The sequence below is a fragment of the Pan troglodytes genome, chromosome 19 (assembly GCF_028858775.2).
Source record: "Pan troglodytes isolate AG18354 chromosome 19, NHGRI_mPanTro3-v2.0_pri, whole genome shotgun sequence".
NCBI classification, from domain to species: Eukaryota; Metazoa; Chordata; class Mammalia; order Primates; family Hominidae; genus Pan; species Pan troglodytes.
In genome coordinates this window covers 96,519,993-96,540,281 of record NC_072417.2, presented here as the reverse complement: position 1 = coordinate 96,540,281, position 20,289 = coordinate 96,519,993, and positions in this window count along the sequence as shown.

The following is a 20,289-nucleotide window of genomic DNA, read 5'->3' as shown; positions in this document are numbered from 1 at the left end:
CCCGCGGCCCTCAGGCGAACAGCCAGCCAGGACCCGCGGCCCTCAGGCGAACAGCCAGCCAGGACCCGCGGCCCTCAGGCGAACAGCCAGCCAGGACCCGCGGCCCTCAGGAGAACAGCCAGCCAGGACCCGCGGCCCTCAGGCGAACAGCCAGCCAGGACCCGCGGCCCTCAGGAGAACAGCCAGCCAGGACCCGCGGCCCTCAGGAGAACAGCCAGTCAGGACCTGTGGCCCTCAGGAGGAGCCTCCAGCAAACAGCCAGCCAGGACCCGCGGCCCTCAGGAGAACAGCCAGCCAGGACCCGCGGCCCTCAGGCGAACAGCCAGCCAGGACCCGCGGCCCTCAGGCGAACAGCCAGCCAGGACCCGCGGCCCTCAGGCGAACAGCCAGCCAGGACCTGCGGCCCTCAGGAGAAGCCTCCAGCAAACAGCCAGCCAGGACCCATGGCCCTCAGGAGAACAGCCAGTCAGGACCCACGGCCCTCAGGAGAACAGCCAGCCAGGACCCGCGGCCCTCAGGCGAACAGCCAGCCAGGACCCATGGCCCTCAGGAGAACAGCCAGCCAGGACCCGCGGCCCTCAGGAGAACAGCCAGCCAGGACCCGCGGCCCTCAGGCGAACAGCCAGCCAGGACCCGCGGCCCTCAGGCGAACAGCCAGCCAGGACCCGCGGCCCTCAGGCGAACAGCCAGCCAGGACCTGCGGCCCTCAGGAGAAGCCTCCAGCAAACAGCCAGCCAGGACCCATGGCCCTCAGGAGAACAGCCAGTCAGGACCCACGGCCCTCAGGAGAACAGCCAGCCAGGACCCGCGGCCCTCAGGAGAACAGCCAGTCAGGACCCGCGGCCCTCAGGCGAACAGCCAGTCAGGACCCGCGGCCCTCAGGCGAACAGCCAGCCAGGACCCGCGGCCCTCAGGAGAACAGCCAGCCAGGACCCGCGGCCCTCAGGCGAACAGCCAGCCAGGACCCGCGGCCCTCAGGAGAACAGCCAGCCAGGACCCGCGGCCCTCAGGCGAACAGCCAGCCAGGACCCGCGGCCCTCAGGCGAACAGCCAGCCAGGACCTGCGGCCCTCAGGAGAAGCCTCCAGCAAACAGCCAGCCAGGACCCATGGCCCTCAGGAGAACAGCCAGTCAGGACCCGCGGCCCTCAGGAGAAGCCTCCAGCAAACAGCCAGCCAGGACCCATGGCCCTCAGGAGAACAGCCAGTCAGGACCCGCGGCCCTCAGGAGAAGCCTCCAGCAAACAGCCAGCCAGGACCCATGGCCCTCAGGCGAACAGCCAGCCAGGACCCGCGGCCCTCAGGCGAACAGCCAGCCAGGACCCGCGGCCCTCAGGAGAACAGCCTTGGGGAACCCCAACAACCCCTGCCAAGCCACCGAGTGAGCTCGTAAGCAACTTCTGCCCCAGTTGAGCCTTGAGATGACTGCAGTCTCAGCTGATTCCTGACAGCCTTGAGGGAGACCCTGCACTGCAGAGCTCATGCCACGATTCCTGACCCACAGATACCAGGAGATAACCATCTACTATTTAACCCACTAAGGTTTAGGGCAATTTGTCACACAACAAACATGAATACAGTGTATTCTATTTTTGATACAGGAATGAATTTTATTTTCGAATATCTCATTTGGAAGCAATGCATCTGTATTCATAAAATAAAGTGGGGTATAGAAATGCTCTAGATTGTCTGCAGCAGACTTTCATATTGAACTAATTAATAAGCTCATAAAATTAAGTTAGAAAAACTTGAATAACAATGGACTTAAAATTCAGCTGAGGCCAGGCATCGTGGCTCATACCTGTAACCTCAGCACTTTGGGAGGCCAAAGTGGGAAGACTGTTTGAGCCCAGGAATTCAAGACCACCCTGGGCCATATAGTGAGACCCTGTCTCTATAAAATAAAAAAATTAAAAATTTTAATGTAATTAAAACAAAATTAAAAATTTTTTAAATCAGCTGAGAAGACATCTAATCTTGATGTAATTTCTTCACAGCTTATAAGCCTGCATAGGCTGGGTGGGTGTGTTGAAGTCCTGAGGAGCAGGGTGGGATCTACACCTGCAAACTGCTGTAAATTTCCCACCCAGTCCACGGCTGCCATTCTGGGTTCCAGCCCAGAGCTTTGAGCAGCCCCTCTCTATCTGAGTCTTCTGAAAACTTGGGATTCAAGGACCACGGTCATGAGGTGAGGTAGAGAGTGCCATCCTGGAAGAACAGAATAGAGCTTGTTAGAACCTGCTGCTGAAACTCAGACGAGCCACTTTATTCCCTACTTCAGTTTCCTCGTGTTCAAAAGGAAAAGGTTGGGTTTCTAAGATCCTGTCGTGCCTTAAGAGTCCCTGAATCTTCAAGATAATTAAACAGAAAACAAGGGCCTCAAGGGGTGATATAATTGGTGTTTTTGTCCCTGCCCAAATCTCATGTTGAATTGTAATCCCCAGTATTGAAGGCAGGGTCTGGTGGAGGCGACTGGATCATGGGGGTGGATTTCTCATGAATGGTATAGCAGCACCTCGTGCTGTCCTCACGAGGGTGAGTTCTCAGAGACCTGGCTGTTTTATGTGGGTGGCACCTCCTGCTCTCTCTTTCTCCTCCTTCACCTTCTGCCCGGACTGTAAGCTTCCAGAGGCCTCCCCAGAAGCTGTACAGTTGCTGGCACCATGGTGCCTATAAAGCCTGCAGAATCGTGAGCCAATTAAACCTCTTTTCTTTATAAATTACCCAGCCTCAAATATTTCTTTACAGCAAGGCAAGAATGACCTGAGACAAGGGTGGAACAATTGTTACCTATGCTGACGTCTACTTGTCTATATAGTTTCCAGTGATTGACCCTTCAATATTGAAATTTAAGGCTGCCCAGTTCACCATCAGGGTGATAATGGCCAGACACCGAAAGGTTCACATCCCAGTTCAGAGGCTGTGGCAGGAGACGGAGCTGGAACCTTTCACAGAGTAGTCCCCATGACAAGGTGTTCATCATGGTGATAGGAGTTCTTAGCAAGATCTCAGCAGAGTCACCAGGTGCATTTCCTGAAGGTGGAAGCAAAATCCCAGGACTAGGAACCCCCAAAAATGAACACAGTCTTTTTACAGGATGATCAGAGGCAAATGTCTGTGATAAGGACTTGTCCTGGCTGCACTGAGGTGCTCATCCTTGCCAATGCCTGTCCAGGAAGCGTCTCTACAATGAGATGCACTAACAGGAGACGCTGGGGTCAGGCTCCAATGGACACATCCGGCTGCCCCAGCACCGTGCATGTGGCTGGTGCCCGACAAGCATGAGTGGGTGGATGGACGGGCATGGTCTCCCTGCATGTCTCTGAGTGGGCACACCCCAGTTGTTCCTCAGTCTTTGGAATCTGGGACAGAAAGCTGTATCCTTCCTTCCCCCACTCCGAGAGTAGGGATCTTAGTTCCCAGGACACCCACAATCCCCAGAAACCCCTCGAAGAGCCCCGGGGGTCCTTACACATCCTTCAGCGCTCAGGGCCTTCGGTTCTTTATGTGTTTACTTATTTTTCTTTCAATGGTTTTAGCTTTTTTTTATTATTAAAACAGTGAACTGGCATGAGGCGCAACGTTAAGAGAACATTTGTTCTGAGAAGAGGTTGAAGTCCTTTCCCTCCACCCCCGACTGAAAGAAACAGACCATCTCCCTCCTTGTGACACCTGCCCCCGTAACAAGCCACCCACCGCGTCCCAAGATGAAGAGGTCACACTAAAGTTGGCCTGAAAAGGAAGGCTGAGCACCTTTTTGAAAAGTAACTGAACTGGAAAGTTCAGAAGAGGCCAAGGCCACAATTTGCCACCCTTTCCTCCACGCATGGCAGCGTCAGCCCAGCCCACAGCCCCGGAGCCCCGGTCTCCACACGTGACCGTGCTACACGAAAACCCGGATCAGGACACGGTCTTGGGAGCCCCGTCACGCCACCAATTCCACACATGACCATGCTACACGAAAACCCGGATCAGGACCCAGTCTTGGGAGCCCGGTCGCGCCACCAATTCCACACGTGACCATGCTACACGAAAACCCGGATCAGGACCCAGTCTTGGGAGCCCGGTCGCGCCACCAATTCCACACGTGACCGTGCCACACGAAAACCCGGATCAGGACCCGGTCTTGGGAGCCCAGTCGCGCCACCCATTCCACACGTGACCGTGCTACACGAAAACCCGGATCAGGACACGGTCTTGGGAGCCCCGTCACGCCACCAATTCCACACATGACCATGCTACACGAAAACCCGGATCAGGACCCAGTCTTGGGAGCCCGGTCGCGCCACCAATTCCACACGTGACCATGCTACACGAAAACCCGGATCAGGACCCAGTCTTGGGAGCCCGGTCGCGCCACCAATTCCACACGTGACCGTGCCACACGAAAACCCGGATCAGGACCCGGTCTTGGGAGCCCAGTCGCGCCACCCATTCCACACGTGACCGTGCCACACGAAAACCCGGATCAGGACCCGGTCTTGGGAGCCCAGTCGCACCACCAATTCCACACGTGACCGTGCTACACGAAAATCCGGATCAGGACACGGTCTTGGGAGCCCAGTCGCGCCACCCATTCCACACGTGACCGTGCTACATGAAAACCCGGATCGGGACCCGGTCTTGGGAGCCCAGTCGCGCCACCCATTCCACACGTGACCATGCTACACGAAAACCCGGATCAGGACACGGTCTTGGGAGCCCAGTAGCGCCACCCATTCCACACGTGACCGTGCTACATGAAAACCCGGATCAGGACCCGGTCTTGGGAGCCCAGTCGCGCCACCCATTCCACACGTGACCGTGCTACACGAAAACCCGGATCAGGACCCGGTCTTGGGAGCCCAGTCGCGCCACCCATTCCACACGTGACCGTGCCACACGAAAATCCGGATCAGGACACGGTCTTGGGAGCCCAGTCGCGCCACCCATTCCACACGTGACCGTGCCACACGAAAACCCGGATCAGGACCCGGTCTTGGGAGCCCAGTCGCACCACCAATTCCACACGTGACCGTGCTACACGAAAATCCGGATCAGGACACGGTCTTGGGAGCCCAGTCGCGCCACCCATTCCACACGTGACCGTGCTACATGAAAACCCGGATCGGGACCCGGTCTTGGGAGCCCAGTCGCACCACCCATTCCACACGTGACCATGCTACACGAAAACCCGGATCAGGACACGGTCTTGGGAGCCCAGTAGCGCCACCCATTCCACACGTGACCGTGCTACATGAAAACCCGGATCAGGACCCGGTCTTGGGAGCCCAGTCGCGCCACCCATTCCACACGTGACCATGCTACACGAAAACCCGGATCAGGACCCGGTCTTGGGAGCCCAGTCGCGCCACCAATTCCACACGTGACCATGCTACACGAAAACCCGGATCAGGACCCGGTCTTGGGAACCCGGTCGCGCCGCCCCTGCCCATCAGGGATCTTTCACTTTAGTGCTGGGGCGTCCTCTGCCTGGTCTCTTCCCCTTTCGCTTTCCTGCTTGTTTTTCCTTCCTAATCCATTCAGTCCCTCAGGACCTTCCCCCGGGTATTAATGAAGCGTGTGTTGACGGGGTGACCTGTTCCACCGGGGAAGAGCTGGAATACAGGGGAGTCACTAAGACGAAATTGTACTCTGCAAGGTTACGAGGAGGGCTCTGCAGCCTGAGACAGCTGAGTTGCAAGCACTCCTGAGCTTCAGTTGCTGCCTCTAGAAATCAGGGGCAGTCACAGTTCTCACCTATACAGTGATTCTCACCTGTGTGGTTTTTGGTACAGCAGCAGCCGTACTCACTGCACCAAGCACTCAGTAGTCAACAAGCCTGTAAATTAGGAGGCTTTTGTTTATAATTTATTATCAATAAGTTATGAAGTTAAATTTTATGGTGACCAGGGATCTTGATGGGGCCTGTGGACGATCTCTCGGGAGTAGAGAGCTGGTGTGCTTGCTGCAGCCCCCAGCTCTGAGACCCCTGGCCTTGCCAGAGCAGCTGGCGGGGATGAGTCATCCCTGGGTGCATTTGAATGGACCTGCATACCCTACTTGGGCAACCCAGTCTCCTCCTCACCTGTGGCCAGTGACGCCGGCTCTTCCCTCCTCTCGGGCGCAGGAGGCCTGGAGGTGACGCCGGCTCTTCCCTCCTCTCGGGCGCAGGAGGCCTGGAGGTGACGCCAGCTCTTCCCTCCCCTCGGGCGCAGGAGGCCTGGAGGTGACGCCGGCTCTTCCCTCCTCTCGGGCGCAGGAGGCCTGGAGGTGACGCCGGCTCTTCCCTCCCGTGTCTCTGCCCTGCTGGTCACAGCTCCTCCCTGGCAGAATCCAATCACAGTTCTCTTGTGCAGGAATAGTTTCACTGTTTTTAAAAATTGCACTTTCATCTATCACAGGAATGAGAAAAACCTTTCTGCAGTTCTTGGATGTGCAGAGAGCAACACACACGTTTAATCACCAAGAAACCCCGTGGGTCTAATGACAGTAGATTGAAGGCTGCAGGCCAGGGTGAGGGCAGGTGGGTCTAATGACAGCAGATTGAACAGCCAGGGTGGGGGCAGGTGAAGCTGATCTGCAGACAGACATGCAGGGAGGGATCCTGCATCCTCTCCCAGAGCCCTGCCCCGCGGCCCGGCATGGGAGGGCTTCCACCACCACGGATGCTCCATGCCCAACACATGTCTGCATGACCATCCCTCACTGCCAGGTTGTCACACCCATGTGGAGGCCAGTAACCCACCCCCCCTCAGCCCTAGGGGTGAGTCAGTGACCCCCCAGCATCCAGCAGCCCACCTGACACGGATGCTCGCACAGCCGCCCTGAGCATCGCCTGGCACACAGAACGCTAACATGGATGCCCACACGGCCGCCCTGAGCGTCGCCCGGCACACAGCACTCTGACACGGATGCCCACACGGCCGCCCTGAGCGTCGCCCGGCACACAGCACTCTGACACGGATGCCCACACGGCCGCCCTGAGCGTCAGCCGGCACACAGCACTCTGACACGGATGCCCAGACGACCACCCTGAGCGTCACCCGGCACACAGCACTCTGACACGGATGCCCACAGGGCCACCCTGAGCGTCGCCCGGCACACAGCACTCTGACACGGATGCCCACACGGCCGCCCTGAGCGTCGCCCGGCACACAGGACTCTGACACGGATCCCACACGGCCGCCCTGAGCGTCGCCCGGCACACAGGACTCTGACACGGATGCCCGCACGGCCGCCCTGAGCGTCGCCCGGCACACAGGACTCTGACACGGATGCCCGCACGGCCGCCCTGAGCGTCGGCCGGCACACAGCTCTCTGACACGGATGCCCGCACGGCCGCCCTGAGCGTCGGCCGGCACACAGCACTCTGACACGGATGCCCGCAGGGCCGCCCTGAGCGTCGCCTGGCACACAGCACTCTGACACGGATGCCCGCAGGGCCACCCTGAGCATCGCCTGGCACACAGCACTCTGACACGGATGGCCAGACGACCACCCTGAGCGTCACCCAGCACCCAGCACACAGCACTCTGCGGCGTTTCTTGTCTGCTGGTTGCTGTTATCTCTGCCCGGATAGAACACGCATCCCCGGAGCACTGGGACGTTGCCTGTCTGCTCACTGGCAGCTCATGCAGCCCCCAGCAGGTGCCCAGTGCTCTCGAGTGAGTGACAGGAAGCTGGGCGCTGGCCTTCTGTCTTCAGGAGAGATGCTTCTGAATTGCTGCTCCATCCTTCTATGTTGGCTCAGACACACTTGCTGAAGTGTGTCTGAGTGAAGTGAAGGAAAATGACAAACAGAGCTCCCGCCACTGCCCAGGACTTGTCCCCGTGCTCCAGGGTGTATTCTGAGCTCCAGCCTCTCAGGCTCACGTGTTGGTTGACACAAGTGGACATGGTCACCCCAGGCAGCCAGCGGCCTGGGGCTCCACGGAAGGCCCATGAAGCCCAGGTCAGAAGAGAACGGAGTCTTAAGTCACCTCAGAGGAGGCAGGAGGTGATTTGCAGAATGAGCTCCATGTAGTTCCACAGGGATGAGGCATCAAGGGTCTCCTAATCCCCAGACAAATTTCTCCCATTTGTCTGGCTCTGACTCAGATGTCCTTAGGGGACAGGGCACCCAGCAAGCATCGTTCACCAGGAAAAGCGCATCCTTGTTCATTTCATGTGTAGCTGCAGCTGCCCTCCAATTCCCCCTTTAATTCCCTGACGCTTTAATCAGGCAAGTCACAGAGTGGGACATGGGGGTGCAGGATGGGGGCTGGGAGTGAATGGGCTCCAGGGAGCTTCCTGCCTGCCTGCGGCCGGAGCCACACCAGGCAGACCCCTCCCCTGCCCCAGACAAACTGCACCGCAGACGAGACCTTCGAGTTCTTACAGTTTTAGGGTTCCTTTATCTTGAAGGAATTTGTTATCACTCTGTGCCATGCGGCATGGTGCTCTTAATATGACTGGGATCGAACTCCCTAACGAGATACAGCTAAGACAAACCGCTGTCTTACTCACAAAGCCGTTGCAATACAGCTTGTGCCCGAGCCTCCATCACGGCTACCTGGCATCTGCGCGTGACGCTACAGCCTTGGAGCAACCCACATGCATGGAGAGGAGCCACGCGTGGAGATCCACGGCATGGTGGGCTGTGCTTCCGAGCCCACGGCTCTGCGGCCCACAGACTTCAGCTCATGCACCTCCTGGGTCTGCATGTGCAGTTGGTGAGCGTGGATGTGGGGCCCTGAGGAGTGGGTTGAGGAGGATGCCCCATTAACAAGTCGATTTACTCTCAATGACCCCAAATGGGTCCCGACCTTCAGTCCCTGGAGGCCCTTCCACAGCCCCTGGCCAAAGACCATGGGCAAACTTCAGACACCAGGGTAGATGGATTTGCCAGGCTGCACCGAGGGGAGCTGGGTGTCACGCACACAGTGCCAAGTCCAGCAGAGGGCATGGGCACGTTGCCTGTCCCCCACGTGTGGCTTCAGCACAGTTGACAGTTGACAGTTGGAGGTGCGTGTTCCTCTGCAGATCCTGGAGGCTCTCGTAAGTGCTGGCCTCGGCTTCACCGATATCAGTGGCTGGCTGGGGAACCTGGTGGGGCGGGGGTACTTCCTGATGTTCCAGGGTCTCCTAACAGAAAACAAATACCCCCAGGAAGGAAAAACACCCAAGCTATGAGTCACTAACATACCCAAGGGGTCAGCTGACCATGAGCTTGGAGAACAGGGGTGAGGAAAGAGACTCAGCAAAAGGTGCTTTGGGGAGAATGGACAACCAATCTCACCTGCTTGGTAATTCTGCCCAGGTTGGGCCTCAGTGGGTGTAGGGTGTTGGGCACATAGGGTTGTGGGGAGAATTGGGGCAGTGAGGAGTCAGGAAGGTCCCACAGAGACACCTCCAGTGCCAGACAACCCACAGCCACCTTTGATTGGCAGCAACACAGAAGTCAGACTCAGAGAGAAGACCAGGTATTTAGAAGTTAAATAAAACTGGACATGCATGCAACTTGTCCTGAGCTAAATAAATGTCTGCAATTCATAAAACAGTCTAAAAGCCATGAGGCCCCTCAGTCAGTTCCCCATGTAGTCAGTCACCTGCGGTTCTGACCCCTGGAGACCCCGAGAAACAGAGCCCAGCCCTGGCTTCAAGGTGTTCTGGGCTCAGCTGGCAGATGAAGACATGCAGATACCTTATCTCAGTCCCACGGAAGCTGCATGAGGAGGCCAGTGGTCCTCAAGAGACAGCGACATCGACTCTGCCTGCAGGGTCAGGAGGGTCTCCGAGAGGACTGGCGTGGAGCAGGTGCTGTGCGTCCACATGTGGGTGATGGGTGGGGAAATCCCAGCAGGGAGGGACAAACAGCACCCCAGATGTGCAAGGCCAGACAGCTGGCGGGGGTGTGGGAGAAGCAGAAGACAATGACCGCCTCGAACTTCCACCTCGAGTGAGAGAACCATCTAGTGAAGTTCTTTAACAGAAAACGGTTCCTTCCAGGGATAAGTATCAAGGCCTATTGGTACCATGCGGCGCCTCTGTGAGCCCCAGATAACTTGGTGCCTTTTTGGTTTGAGCTCACAGATAAGCAACAGGGATGCTGTGCCTTCTAGTCATTCCTGACGATGACCAATGAGAGGAAGGAACCCTGATGATAAACACAGGGGCAGGAGGAGTGGGGCGCCTGATGGGACCCTGGGGTCTGAAGCTTGGTGCCACCCTACTTACTGTCTGTCAGGCCGCGGGCAAGATATTGCCTCTATCTCAGTGTTCCCGTCTGCAAAACAGGCACAAGGTATTAACTACTTCCTGGCACCTGCCTAGCCAGACTCACGGACAGAATAGAGTTCAGAAAAAAACCTAAATCCGTGTATGAGCTGCTAGCATGTGACAAAGGCGGCACCTCAAGTCAGTGGTGAAAAGACGAATTATTAGTAACGATATTCAAACACTAGGTGACCACCTTCAGTTACATGCACACCTCACCCCAGCCACCAGCAGGACCCTACAGGGCCACAGTGTGAATGCTAGGGAGCAAAACCGCAAGAGCACAGAGAGCGTGGGGCCCCCATGACCCAGCCTGGGGAAGCCCTTCCATACCCTGCCACAAAGCCCAGAAGCTGGAGAACAGATGAAAAGCTTTTACCCGAAATATTTTTTTCATGGCCAAAACACCTACAACAAAACAAAGTTGAAAGACAAATGACACGGGGAAAACATACAAGCAATTCCTACCTCAGACAGAGAGCTAATCTTTATAGCCAAAGAAATCTAACAGATCAACAAACAAATTGTTCACAAGAAAATGAATAAAAATGACCCTTCATCATATAAGAGATGCTCAAAGTGATTCATCAAAAGGTAAATTAAAGACTAAAACTACACTGAGATACCAGTTTTCATACATCTGCTCGGTGAAAGCCAAGCTTTCGACAACCTGCCGGAGGCCAGCCTCGCCTGCTGCTGGCGGGAGCACGGAACAGCACAAACTTCGATGGAGGAGAGTTCACTGCACTTAACAAAATTGCAAGCGCGTCTGGCTCTGACCCAGCAATTCTAAGAATTTACCAAATCAATGTAAAAATAATATTTTTAAAAGTATGTGTCTTCGGCCGGGCGCGGTGGCTCACGCCTGTAATCCCAGCACTTTGGGAGGCCGAGGCGGGTGGATCACAAGGTCAGGAGATGGAGACCATCCTGGCTAACACGGTGAAACCCCATCTCTACTAAAAATACAAAAAAAATAGCCGGGCGTGGTGGTGTGAGCCTGTAGTCCCAGCTACTCGGGAGGCTGAGGCATAAGAATGGCGTGAACCCGGGAGGCGGAGCTTGCAGTGAGCCAAGATCACGCCACCGCACTCCAGCCTGGGCTACAGAGCGAGACTGCATCTCAAAAAAAAAAAAAAGTATGTGTCTTCAATGATACTTACATCCTAAATGCACATCAAGGAGAGGACCGGTCAAATGTCTCGGCAGATGCGTACAATAGAATACTATGAGGCGTGAAACAGAACACGAAGTTCTTTTTGTAGTCATATGAAAAGATCTCCAATAAATAATATTAAATTAAACATAAATACGCAACCCTCAAGTGTGGGCTGTGTAGACTGACTTCCTTCCCGAGAGTATGGAGAGGGAAGGAAAAGGATCACATCACCGTGGGGAGACCTGACCGACTCCCCTCAGCTGAGTGGCCGAGGCCGGTGTCCACAGCAAGCATCCGTGCTGGGTGTGTGAGTCCCTCACGGGATGGGGTGAGCAGGGCACTTCACCTCTGGGGTCATTGTCCCCAGGCCCCAAACCCCAGTCTTACCGTGAGAAACACATCAGAACAATTCTAACAGAGACGCAGCTACCAAACACCCAACAGGCCTCCTCAAACCTGTCCCAGTCACCAAAAGCCAGTCTGAGAACTGCCCAGCCCAGAGAGGCCTACGGAGACGCGGGACAAAGTGTCATGTGGGACCCTGGATGGGTCCTGGGACAGAGAAAGGACATTTAGGGGAAACTAAAGACGTGAATAAACTTCAGACTTTAGCTAACAATCATGTGTCAACACTGGTTCATTGATTGTAACAAAGTATCATTCTAACATAAACTGTTAACAGTGCAAGAAACTGGACATGGGTATGTGGGAACTCTCTCTACGATCCCCTCAATTTTCTGTAGACCTAACACTTCCCTAAAAATAAATTCTATTATAAAAATTAAAGAAAATTTAAAAATTTTTAAGTAACAAGGAGAAAAGTGTATGTAACATCCTGCCGTTGGTGTAAAAGTCAGGGAATATGTATTTGTACTGAACTGTGTGTGCTAAAGGACCTCTGGGAAATCACCTAAGACACCAGTGATAATGGCTGCCTCTTCCAAGAGGCAGGACTGAGCAGACGGGAGAGGAGGTGGGAGGAGTGAAGATTTTTTAACACATTTTGAAGTTGGAAATTTGTAAACTCGTTATTTAAAATGCTTAAATAAGGGAGGAGCGGGGGCTCGCCTCATGGGACCTGTCGAGGTGGATAAAGCAACGATTGTGAGGCTTCCCAGTGACGGGCAACTCCACCTACGGGATCCGCACAGGAAACATCACCCTTCGTCCTGGCCTGACCTGGCCCCGGGCGTGGTGGAGACCAATGCTCACTCCCCCGTTGCTGCAAAACCTCGGTGGCTTCAAACAACAGCAACTTCATTTTCTCAGGAAGCTGCCTCTGGGCAGCACCCCTGGGGTTGTCTCTGCTCCGCTCAGCGCTGGACGGTTGTCGGAAGCTTTGGCAACCCCAGCTGGAGTCCATGCTCCTTTGAACACAGGTCCAAGAGTCCAGGGTCTGCGAAGTCCAGGTCAAGAAGCTCGGTGAGAGGTCTGAGAGGCAACAGGCGGGACCCACGGACACCAGCGTGAATGTCCCGTTCCTCTCACTCTGTCTGGCGCTGGGATCCCGTAAACCTACAGCACATCCCGCTGCAAATGTGAGGGCTCCTCAGGAGACTCCTGAGTGGCACCAGGGAACGGTCAGCCCACAGGGTGTCAGGGGCCCTCCCCCAAATCCCTTCCTGGCTCCAGGATCTGCCCCTTTCTCACTTGGACTCCTCTTCCTAAGACAGGTCTTGCAAGGCTGATGGGGAATCAAAGAGAACGGCCTGCTGGCCCAGCTCAGCAGTGTCGGCTGCTCTCCTGGGTGCCAGATCCCAGATGCCCGGGTGTAGTCTGCAGAACCAGCTCCGTGTTATGCTTGAGAGTGACTGGTAGGTAGCAGGAATTCAACAAATACGAATCAAATGAACAAATGTTTCATAGCATTGTTCTGGAATCCCCTGGAAAGGGGCTCCAGGACCATGTGATCTCAAGGGTGCATCCTATGGGGGACACCCCTTTACGAGAAAAACTTGGGACTGTGACGTACCCCCTCCCAAACTGGGAAGGGTCAAAAGACCAAGGAATGACTCAGAAGGGTCCACGACATCTGACGAGTCAATGTGCTGATCAGGGTTTGCCAAGGACACTGCTGCACAGTGGCAGGACAGCCCCGAGACCTGCGCCGCCTCCCGTCTCCAGACTATTTTAAGCTGATCTTCTGGCTTTGCCTCCTGTGTGTGTGTGATGGGGCTGTTTCCTCGGTGGGTTCTCACAGCCTCTCCTCGATCTTTGGGTTCTCAGAGACACCAACTCCTGGCCTGGGCACCAGGGCCTTGGCTCACCACCTGGCTTTCAGGGCCCAGGCTGCGAACACAGGCCCTTAAGAACCTGGTGGGGGACCTGCCACCCTACAGATACCACACCCCACCCTACAGATCCCACACCCCACCCTACAGATCCCACACCCCACCCTACAGATCCCACACCCCACCCTACAATCCCACACCCCACCCTACAGATCCCACACCCCACCCTACAGATCCCACACCCCACCCTGCAATCCCACACCCCACCCTACAGATCCCACACCCACCCTTCCAGCGTGGGGCTCTGGGAGAGGACGGCCTGAGCTCTTGCACTCAGCCCCTCGTGCTGTGGTGCCTGCCTTGCATTGAACCTCTCAGTGTCCTGTGGTCAGTGTCTGCCTGGGGTCGTGAGGACAGCTGTGGGCTGTGGTCTGAACATGCACAGGACCAAGGGCCACACACAGGGACATGGTCACGGCTGCTGCTGCTCAGGGAGACAGGCAGAGTCCAAAGCGTCTGTGCCCGGAGGGGCCATTGCCTGCCTCTGGGAGCAGCATCCTTCAGGCCGACTCTGTCGTCCCCAGGCACTTCCCATAAGTGACGATGTCTGCTATTGCTTGCTTTATTTTTTTGTTTATTTTTGGACAAAATTAAAAGTACATTTAAATCAGTCCTCAGCTATGGGGGGTTACTTAACCGGCCCATGAAGTCCAAAGCCAGCAAGCTTGTTTCTGGATTTACGGTTGAAGCTCGTGCCAAAGATGCCTCTGCGTTGGGAGGGGAATGTCCATGTGCTACAAACCACACACACTTCAAACCCCCACAAAGCCCACACTGGGCTGCACGCATCAATGGCGAGCCAGTGTTTAACAAGGTGTCTGAATATCAGAAGGGTCTCCTCATCTATAACAGTAACGTACATTTACAGACACTTGTAAGAATTGCAAATTGTCCAAAACCTGCTTATCCTTCAAAAATGACAGTCTTCAGAATTCCATGAAAAAATAATGTCTCTTCCATAATAAACACAAATATTTGAAACACAGAAACAAACAGGTTGTTTCATAGAAACACATGCCCAGGCGTCCACCAGACCAGAGGGCAGTGGTCACTCAGAGAAGAGCAGGACCCTGGGAGAGCTGGCGACCGCCACGAGGCCAGAACTATGCGTGTTCTTTATGAACTCCCAAAGGGTAGATTTTGCTGTGCTGTGCCCTGGACTTAAGCCAGGATGACCCTCAACCTCCTAGGTAAACGACTAAACCCAAGCCCGCTGATGCAAGGTGGGTCCTGACCTCTGACCCAGACACTCCACCATCCTCTTTGAGCTCCTTGCAGTGACACACGTCCTCAGGGCCTGTCCAGACAGGGGTTGTGGCATCTGATGGCCATCAGCTTGTCTCAGAGACCAGGGGTCAGCCTCAGGTGCGAGCCCAGCTAAACAACAGAGGCCCTGAGCAGCCCCAGCCATGCCAGCCACGCCACTGTTCTTGTCCTCAGCTTATTTTCTGTGCAAAGGGAAAGGGGCTGTTGCGAGAAGCAGACCCTCCCTGGTCACGGCAGCCTACACTGCCCAAGGCTTCCCCGTCCTGACTGCCCCCCACAGTCGTGCGGCTGCCCCAATGGCCAGAGCTGCCTCTGCTGCCCCCAGCATTCAGTGGAGCAGGGGTGCAGGGTGAATGAATGGTAATCCGTTCAGAGAACCTGAGCAAACGCTGTGCAAGCTGCTGGCTTTGAAAGGAAGTTGTCATCACACGCAGGGAACCGTGTCTTACCAGCCGACAGGTGGATGACCTTCTCCCCTGGCAAATCCCCAGAGAAACAGACTCAGAGCTTCCCTCAGGAGTGACAGCCCCACATGTTCCCTGTGTGAAGGGACAGAAGGTCGGACCTTGCAGGTCACCAGGGGTCCCCTCTGCACCCAGGTCCATCGTCAGGGCTGGAGTCAAGCTGGGCTCCACCCGCTGCAGGTGCAGGAAGCCAGGGGTTCGAGGGCGAGGGTGTGGCCTGCGTCACCTGCCACATGCACATATTTCCTACTGACGCCTGCACGCTCCTGATTTAAGGTGACGTCTTTATAGCACTAAGCGAGTGGTAAAAATAAACCCACACAGCCCATCCGCAGCACTGTGTTGCAATTTATTCTCTTAGCAAATTTCCAGCGAATGGCTACAGAGTTGCCGAGGTTGAGCTAGAATTTCAGTTCTTCAAGGATCCAGGCCTGCGCGGAACCCAGGGGTGTGGCAGGAAAAGGGACCGGGAGCCACATGTCGAGAGCCTGGGGGAGGCTTCTGCCAGCAAGTCTGACCACAGCCATTCTGATGCGGAATCATCTTTTTTCCCTGAAGCATTCCAAGGCCTGTACAGGATGCCAAAGAGCTGCTCTAGCTCCTTGCAGAATGGATGCGGGCTTTTTTCCTGTGCAGGTGGGAAGGAGGCTGCAGGAGCCTGTCAGTGGGAGCTGCTCCTGCCGCAGCCGCTGCCAGCTCTGTTCTGAAGCACTGGGAACAAGAAGGCATCGACCTGTGTGTGTGCAGGAGAGAGAGTGTCGGCTTCAGGCACTACGAGCCCTTGGAGAGCAGAGATGCCGGGCTGTGTGCCCAAAGGAGAGCGGAGAGGGATAGGGGTTGCCGGGGCTCGGGGAGACCACAGCCCAGAGGTTGCAGACGCCATCAGGACTGGGGAGACCACAGCCCAGAGGTTACAGACGCCATCAGGCCTCAGGGAGACCACAGCCCAGAGGTTGCAGACGCCGTCAGGACTCAGGGAGACCACAGCCCAAAGGTTGCAGATGCCATCAGGACTCAGGGAGACCACAGCCCAAAGGTTGCAGATGCCATCAGGACTCAGGGAGACCACAGCCCAGAGGTTGCAGACGCCGTCAGGGCTCAGGGAGACCACAGCCCAGAGGTTGCAGACGCCGTCAGGGCTCAGGGAGACCACAGCCCAGAGGTTGCAGACGCCGTCAGGACTGGGGAGACCACAGTCCAGAGGTTGCAGACGCCGTCAGGGCTCAGGGAGACCACAGCCCAGAGGTTGCAGACGCCGTCAGGACTCAGGGAGACCACAGCCCAGAGGTTGCAGACGCCGTCAGGGCTCAGGGAGACCACAGCCCAGAGGTTGCAGACGCCGTCAGACCTCAGGGAGACCACAGCCCAGAGGTTGCAGACGCCGTCAGGGCTCAGGGAGACCACAGCCCAGAGGTTGCAGACGCCGTCAGGACTGGGGAGACCACAGTCCAGAGGTTGCAGACACCGTCAGGGCTCAGGGAGACCACAGCCCAGAGGTTGTAGATGCCGTCAGGACTCAGGGAGACCACAGCCCAGAGGTTGCAGACGCTGTCAGGACTCAGGGAGACCACAGCCCAGAGGATGCAGACGCCGTCAGGACTGGGGAGACCACAGCCCAGAGGTTGCAGATGCCGTCAGGGCTCAGGGAGACCACAGCCCAGAGGTTGCAGACGCCGTCAGGGCTCAGGGAGACCACAGCCCAGAGGTTGCAGACGCCATCAGGGCTCAGGGAGACCACAGCCCAGAGGTTGCAGACGCCGTCAGGACTGGGGAGACCACAGTCCAGAGGTTGCAGACGCCGTCAGGGCTCAGGGAGACCACAGCCCAGAGGTTGTAGATGCCGTCAGGACTCAGGGAGACCACAGCCCAGAGGATGCAGACGCCGTCAGGACTCAGGGAGACCACAGCCCAGAGGTTGTAGATGCCGTCAGGACTCAGGGAGACCACAGCCCAAAGGTTGCAGATGCCATCAGGACTCAGGGAGACCACAGCCCAGAGGTTGCAGACGCTGTCAGGACTCAGGGAGACCACAGCCCAGAGGTTGCAGACGCCATCAGGGCTCAGGGAGACCACAGCCCAGAGGTTGCAGACGCCATCAGGACTGGGGAGACCACAGTCCAGAGGTTGCAGACGCCGTCAGGACTGGGGAGACCACAGTCCAGAGGTTGCAGACGCCGTCAGGGCTCAGGGAGACCACAGCCCAGAGGTTGTAGATGCCGTCAGGACTCAGGGAGACCACAGCCCAGAGGTTGCAGACGCTGTCAGGACTCAGGGAGACCACAGCCCAGAGGATGCAGACGCCGTCAGGACTGGGGAGACCACAGCCCAGAGGTTGCAGATGCCGTCAGGGCTCAGGGAGACCACAGCCCAGAGGTTGCAGACGCCGTCAGGGCTCAGGGAGACCACAGCCCAGAGGTTGCAGACGCCATCAGGGCTCAGGGAGACCACAGCCCAGAGGTTGCAGACGCCGTCAGGACTGGGGAGACCACAGTCCAGAGGTTGCAGACGCCGTCAGGGCTCAGGGAGACCACAGCCCAGAGGTTGTAGATGCCGTCAGGACTCAGGGAGACCACAGCCCAGAGGATGCAGACGCCGTCAGGACTCAGGGAGACCACAGCCCAGAGGTTGTAGATGCCGTCAGGACTCAGGGAGACCACAGCCCAAAGGTTGCAGATGCCATCAGGACTCAGGGAGACCACAGCCCAGAGGTTGCAGACGCTGTCAGGACTCAGGGAGACCACAGCCCAGAGGTTGCAGACGCCATCAGGGCTCAGGGAGACCACAGCCCAGAGGTTGCAGACGCCATCAGGACTGGGGAGACCACAGTCCAGAGGTTGCAGACGCCGTCAGGGCTCAGGGAGACCACAGCCCAGAGGTTGTAGATGCCGTCAGGACTCAGGGAGACCACAGCCCAAAGGTTGCAGATGCCATCAGGACTCAGGGAGACCACAGCCCAGAGGATGCAGACGCCGTCAGGACTGGGGAGACCACAGCCCAGAGGTTGCAGATGCCGTCAGGACTGGGGAGACCACAGCCCAGAGGTTGCAGATGCCGTTAGGGCTCAGGGAGACCACAGCCCAGAGGTTGTAGATGCCGTCAGGACTCAGGGAGACCACAGCCCAAAGGTTGCAGATGCCATCAGGACTCAGGGAGACCACAGCCCAGAGGTTGCAGACGCTGTCAGGACTCAGGGAGACCACAGCCCAGAGGATGCAGACGCCGTCAGGACTGGGGAGACCACAGCCCAGAGGTTGCAGATGCCATCAGGGCTCAGGGAGACCACAGCCCAGAGGTTGCAGACGCCGTCAGGGCTCAGGGAGACCACAGCCCAGAGGTTGCAGACGCCGTCAGGACTGGGGAGACCACAGCCCAGAGGATGCAGACACCGTCAGGACTGGGGAGACCACAGCCCAGAGGATGCAGACGCCGTCAGGACTGGGAAGACCACAGCCCAGAGGATGCAGACGCCGTCAGGACTGGGGAGACCACAGCCCAGAGGATGCAGACACCGTCAGGACTGGGAAGACCACAGCCCAGAGGATGCAGACGCCGTCAGGACTGGGGAGACCACAGCCCAGAGGATGCAGACACCGTCAGGACTGGGGAGACCACAGCCCAGAGGTTGCAGACGCCGTCAGGGCTCAGGGAGACCACAGCCCAGAGGATGCAGACGCCGTCAGGACTCAGCCCCTGGGCTAGGGGTGCCCTCAGGCTGCTTCCCAGGGAGGAGCTTCATGGGCCCCATCCGAGGGATGCTCCTCTTTCTCGGGCTCCTTTGAACGGACTGAGGCACAGGCTTGCTCCACACACACAAGCTCTCCAAGGCCAGCCCCAGCCCAGCAGCATAAGCTCTGCCTGGTCCCTGGCGGGGCCCGGTCAACAGGTCTCCCTGTGCCCCCAACAAGCCCCCAGATGGTGCCACGGCTGCCCGAGCCCTCCAGGGGCTCCATGTCCAACCCACCTGGTCCACAGTCTCCCAGCACCAACCAGGGCTGGGGGGCCTCCTCCTCATTCCCCTTGGGCCATAGCAGCTCCAGTCCCAGCCATGGCCTCTGCTGTGCGGCTTCTTGGCTGGAACCCCCACCCCCAAAGCGTGTGCTGTGCTTTCTCAGTGAGGCCACCCCTCTAACATCACAGCCCCCACGCTCCTCCCCAGCTTCCTCACAGCGTTTCTTCTGCACCACATTAGGCCGTCTTCTCGTTCGTTTCATCGTCTCACACACGTACAGGTTCACCAGCATGTAGGCTCCACAAGGGCCTCAATGTTGATACATTTGTGTTATTAACAATTTCAAACGTAATACAAAAGTAGAGAAAATAGTAAGACAAACCCCAGTGTCCAGTCCCCTGGCTTCAGTAATTATCAATATTCGCCCATCTTGCTCATCCACATCCCACTCTCTCATACATGGAAAAGCAAATCCCGCACATTATATCATTTTCCCTGCAAATGCTGCTGAAATGCAAGGAGTATTAAAGAGGGTAACCACAATAACACTGTCACACCTAAACACGAAGTAGCCTTAAAATCAAATAAACAGTCCAGGTGCGGTGGCTCACGCTGGTAATCCCAGCACTTTGGGAGGCCGAGGCAGGCGGATCACCTGAGCTCAGGAGTTCAAGACCAGCCTGACCAACATGGTGAAATCCCGTCTCTACTAAAAATACAAAATTAGCCGGGTGTGGTGACGTGCGCCTGTAATCCCAGCTACTTGGGACACTGAGGCAGGAGAATCACTTGAACCCAGGATGCAGAGGTTGCAGTGAGCTGAGATCGTGCCATTGCACTAGAGCCTGGGCAACAAGAGTGAAACACTGTCTCAAAAAAAAAAAAAAGTCAAATAAACAGTCAATATCCAGAATTCTCCAATTAGT